Raw genomic sequence first — 6,000 nt, 5'->3', positions numbered from 1 at the left:
AGCTCCACATCAACCTGCTGGAGTTGAGAGATCTGCTAGGCATTGAAGACCTTCATCCCTTCCTTCAAGGGAAAGCTATTTCAGGTTTACACAGACAACACCATGTAGTACCTCAACAAACAGGGTGGGTTATGGTCGTGGAACCTGTGCCAGGAAGCTCTATCCCTCTCGACATGGCTGGAACGTCAGGACATTTTCCTAGCAGACAAAACCTGTTGGGCTCTCGGTCTGTCAGGACATACAAACTCAGTCGTTGATGCCTTGCGGATCACAAATGGCGTCTCCATCCAGAGGCGGTGCAGGGGCTCTTCCATGAATGGGTGTGGGAGAACCTTTATTAAATCTCGTCACCACTGCCGAAAACACGCAATGTCAGTACTTCTGAGTGCTGGAGTCTCCAAGACAGCACTCGCTCTGAAATGCATTTTGTCTCAAGTGACTTTAGGCCTCCTGTACGTCTTTCTGCCAATACCAGTCCTACCCAGAATTCTCAAAAAGATCAGAAATGAAAAGTGCCACATCATTGTGGCTCCAAATTGGGAACGGAGAGTATGGTATCTTGAACTCCTCAGTATGAGCATCAACCCTTTGATCAGGCTGCCTCTTCGGGAGGTTCTCTTGTCCCAGCAACAGGGCAGGGTTCTGCACCTAAACCTGCACACGCTCCGCCTTCATGGATAGGGATTGACCGGCAGCAGCTGACAGACTTTGACCTTCTTTCCGAAGTCTATGAAGTTATTTTGGCAGCCAGGCATCCCTCAACTAAGACCGCATACGCCTGCCACTGGCACAAGCTTGTGGCTTGGTTTACTAACAAGCATGTCGATCCTCTCTCTCTGCACCTTTGTATGAGGTATTGTTCGTTTTATCTCTAGCCTGGCAAGGCTTTTGTTTGGGCATAGTTAAAGGGTATCTTTTTGATATAGATCAGCTTTCTTACAGGGATCTGACCAACCCTGCCTGTTCAGGTCACTAGTTGTAACTCATTTCCTAAGAGGACTTCTGTATGTTTCCTCTAAAACCCTTCCATATTCCTCAATAGGACATCAATTTGATTTTAATGTTTCTGATACACTTGCTTTTCAAGCCTATATGTTTAGTTGTACTTTATGCCTCCTGACCATCTAAACAGTCTTCTTAGTGGATATCACAATGCCAGGAGGGTTCCTGAGTTTCAGGCCCTCTCTGTGTACCATCATACATCAACTTCTACCCAGACAAACTGGTTCTGTACACCTGTGCCTCGTTCTTGCCAAAGGTGGTAACTACTTTCCACGTCAGCCAAAATATCACACTGCTGACTTTCTTTGCTCTGCCACACCCCTCCAAAGAGGAGAGACTCCTGTGTGTGGGCTCAAAAAGAGCATTGTTATTCTACATTGACCTTACTGAAGAACTAGGGGTGGACAATCAATTCTTCGTTGGGTTCACTTAAGCATAGAAAGAGAAGGCTGTGCAGAAGTGGACCATCTCCAGGTGGATTGTCCTCTGCATTAAAATTTGCTGCTCAATGGCCAAAAAGCAATACCCTGAGGTCTTGCAAGCTCATTCCACCAGAGCAAAGGCTACGATTACTGTGCAAGCTCACCAAGTCCAAGTCCTGGATGTGTCAGGCTGTTACGTGAGCTTCTCTGTACACGTTTAGTAAACACTACTGCTTTGACAGTCAGGTCTAGCGTGATGGGCTCTTTGTCTCTTCATTCCTCCAAGACTTTCTGAGCAAAACCTCTTTGCAGACCTTCTCCCCGCCCCCCACCAGGAAGGTATTACTTGGGGATCCAGTTTAATGTAAAGAATCTGTGGCTATAATGCGCTATCAGATGAACAACTTACTTAACTTCAGTTACGCCTTATCTGGTAGGAACGATCTAGTCACAGTTTACTTACAGACCCTTTTTGATTTTATTTTTTAGGCAAACAAATCATCCCTGGGAGGGATATCTCGGCGCCGAAGCAGTCAGATGCAGGTCACAATTCTGTACAATGATTAAACAGCCATGTCGTCATCAGTTTCTTAAAGAGGATTAGGTCTGAGCAAGAGGGAATGGGCAAGGGTAGCTGATTCCAGTGTTTGGGAGCCAAGAAAGAAAAGAAGCGGCTACCATATCTGGCTGTATGGATACAATTGGGGCATAGCAGTAATAGCTCACTGGACCTGAGCCGGCGTACCGGGATATAAGGCTGCAGTTTGTTTTTAAGAAAACATGGTCCCCTGCTGTGCAGTGATTTAAAGACCAAACACATAAGTTTGAAGAGTGCACTCTTTTATGGGAAGCCAATGAAGGTGCACATAGGTTATCATTGTGGAAGATTATAGACAAGGCGCACTGCCGTATTCTGTACCATCTGAAGTCTAGAGAAAAGACCGTCATTCATTCCGACCATCAGGGAATTCCCATAGTCCAGGTGGCTCACTTTCAACGCCTGGACTAGGGTCTTCCTAGCGTGCAGAGGGGTCCAATGAAAAGCCTTCCTAAGCATGCCATCAGGCCGAAACACGTTCAAGAGATTGTTTTAATCTTAATTTATAGAGAGGTTATCGTCCAAAAAGACACCCAGATATTTAACCAATTTTTGGAGTGCCAGGGACAATCCAAGTTTCGATGGCCACCAATCAGTGGACCAGATTGAATGAGCCTTCCCAAAAAGCAGGACCTCCGTCTTACTGGTTTCGAGCTGAAGGAAGTTAGCAATCATCCATGATGCAATTTTTAACATACAGTGTTTGAATTTGACTTTGGTGAGTACTGGATTAGGATCCATGGTGATGACAAGTTGCATGTCATCGGCATATGAGATCGTATTGAAACCACACAACCTGATATGCCTGGCCAGGGGAGCCATATATATGTTAAAATGAGTAGGACTCATGATCGATCCCTGTGGCACCCCTTTGTTCAGAAGCATGGATTTAGAATGGTAAAGATCCATATGTACTATACGAGTTTGTTCTGATAAAAACAAAAATCCACCCATTTCAGAGCTTTCTCGCTGACACGAAACGCCTCCAATCATTGAGATACAATTGGAAGGGAGATGGTGTCAAATGCAGCTGATTGATCAAGGAGAATCAGCATAGCTGAATTACCCATATCTAGTGCAAGTCTGATTGTGTTGGTGACCTCCATTAATGAGGACTCTGTGCTATAAGAAGCCTGACTGGGAGGGATCCAACAAACAGCTGGATTCCAAAAAAGACACCAATTGGTGGTTTACTAATGACTCTGAAACTTTGGTGATAAAAGGGAGCAGTGATCTAGGCCTATAGGTTTGAATTGCCATAGGATCTGCTATATGTTTTTTGAGAATGGATATCATCTGTGCAGTTTTCCACTTAGATTGGACAGTTGTTTGCTTTAGTGAAAGGTTACATGGATCTGTGAAGGGGCAAGAGGGTTTGGAGCCAGAGTTGTAATGAAGTGAGGAGAGGGGGCTTGATCCAGCAGGGATCCAGATTTAATCTTATTTAGCCAATCCAAGACTTGATATGGAGTGACATAATTGAAAAAGCTCCAGGGTGGAGGAACTGGGTGGCAACTCAGACTTCAGAAGAGGCTAGTTTTATCGGTGCCGTGTTATTTGAAAGAGATTGGTAGAAATTGTTGATCTTTTTTTCAAATTGCGCTGCAAAATCATCACAGAATGTCTGGGATGCAGGGATGGTAGAACTACAAGTGGTCGGCTTGATAAATTCTTTTAACATTTTAAACAATGTGGGTTCTTCTTGCTGTATTGCAATTTTTTAGGTTTTTCTTAATGCAATTTTAGAGATTAGTTTTTCCTCATCTGATTTAGACTCTCGTTTTATGCTCATGTTCCCTACACATTGACTAGTCCTTTTTTACGGATTCAGTATACCAAGGAGCAGGAAGATTGTTTTGTTTTGATTTTACTCAATTTCAAGGGGGCAATGATGTCAAAGACCTGCGTAAATTAGTTGTCAAAAAAATTTAAAGCGAAATCCATATCTTGATAATCCCTCAAAGAAGGAGGAGTATAAGCGGGGAAGAAAGTAGAAGGAGCTACCTTCCTCCAACTCTGGTAGGTTTCAAGAATTGGAGTGGACAGCCCTGGATTTCTGAAAGGCAACATTTTTGGGGAGAAAAGTGTTCAGTCAACACCAGGCAAGCCGGAGGATCAACCAGTAAGACAGGGGCATTGGTGAATACTCCAACCAGGGTATGTCCAGCAATGTGGGTGGGACCAACTACCTTTTTATAGAGACCAAGGGATTTTAAATCTGCAAGAAGACGGATAGAATCTGAGTCAGATTGATTGTCCATATGGAAGTTGAAATCCCCTAAGAGCAGAAATTTGTCTGCTGGGGTTAACCATTTCATAAGCTTTGAGCAGAAATCTTTCTTTTTGCAGGTGGACGATAGACCAAAGCCCCCTTCCAGGTTAGATTTGAGGTAGTTTTCAATTGAAATATAATCATTTCTAACTAGGTAGTGGAGCAGGAGTCCAAGCATTTAATCTTTAGCGGACCTTGTGCAGGAAAGGCCACTCCAACTTCCATTTTCGACTGCCTATCAAGTCTAGTTAAATCATAATCATCAGGGAATGCTACTGTAATTGATAGTGAGGCAGTAGAGTGTAGCCAAGTTTCAGTCTGGTTTGTTAGTGTCTAAAAGATCCCATAGCTACGAAGCATGCTTCGGGATGAAGCTTGCATTAAGATATAAGCCATGTAACTGAGAGAAAGTACACGTGTAGGTATGAGGAGAAATAATATTTTTTACCCATTAAAGGCCTATGTCCTGTGGTACCGAGAATCTCAGACTTGGTCTGGGAGGGGGAAGGGCACAGGAGATGTTGCACATATTGCAGTGCCATAGACCTTCCTTATCCAAAAGGAAGTAATACCCCTATACAAGAGGCACACAAATTTAGATCCCTTCTCTTTGTAAGCTCAGAACTGGTATAAGATAGGTGGCACATCGTTTACCCAGTAAAAGATGCCGCCTTTATGGCAGCGTCTGGGCGCAGATGGGCTTGCCTTTGGTGCATCCGCATCAAGGCTCCGCTTAAATAATAAAGTGAAAACCCAGAAAAATAAGTATGTTGAAAACTAGATCGTCAACTGCCCAAGATGGCGGCTGACGACGATCCAGAAATTAAAGTCTGATGCTTCCTCTCCCCACTCAAACGGCACAACCTGCGGCGGAACAGAGACGCACCACCAAGACAATGAGGTAAGCAAGTGTTATTTAAAAATAATTTTAATCATAAACAGCCAATGATAACATCAGTGCCAAATGAAGTGAGAAAAAGATAAAATCCCTCTTAGAGCTATTTTCAATTAAAATGGTATACAATAGTAACCTGCATCTTCCCTTCCATCCTCCACACAATGTGAATGATTGTTTCTATCTATAATAGCTGTGTATGTCTTTAGTGTCTACACACAGGTTTATCTGCTTTCTAAAGTGGCTCCATGCTTCTGGAGTGGAAATGTCAAGTAAAGAAATGGATGCAGCGGTTGCGCCCATATAGGTGTCCGGCATGGACAATGCCAACGTGGCACCAATCAACGCCACGTACCGGCACACAGAGGTACTGCTCAAGATTTTCTGTATTCAGACTGATGCCTGGGGAATATTCCAGGGTAAGGAATCTGCAGCTATTTAGAGGCTCTACCTAATGAGGAATTTCCAAAAAGGCAAGCACCTTGTTCTTCGAGGCTTTAAATATCTCACTTGACAACTTGTTTTAAGGTAGGTGTTGTAGAGGGCAGTTTCAATGCAACTTTCCCTCAGTACAGAAAATACATCCTGTGCTAGTCACCCATTGCCCACTTCTTGATTGCAAAGTCTAGGTCCATTTGTGTGCCATGGAGCCATTCATTTTTATGATCATGTTTGATGCTCTATGGTATGAGGTGATATCTACTGCATCAATTCCTCTCAACTGATGGTAGTATCAGCAGAAATGAGGTGCCTGCATAATGAGTGGAGTGTTTTGATTTAAGTAAGACTATCAAGCATTTTGGTTCATCTC

This window comes from Lissotriton vulgaris, chromosome 7, assembly GCF_964263255.1.
Source record: "Lissotriton vulgaris chromosome 7, aLisVul1.2, whole genome shotgun sequence".
Classification (NCBI taxonomy): domain Eukaryota; kingdom Metazoa; phylum Chordata; class Amphibia; order Caudata; family Salamandridae; genus Lissotriton; species Lissotriton vulgaris.
This window is presented reverse-complemented; position numbering follows the sequence as displayed.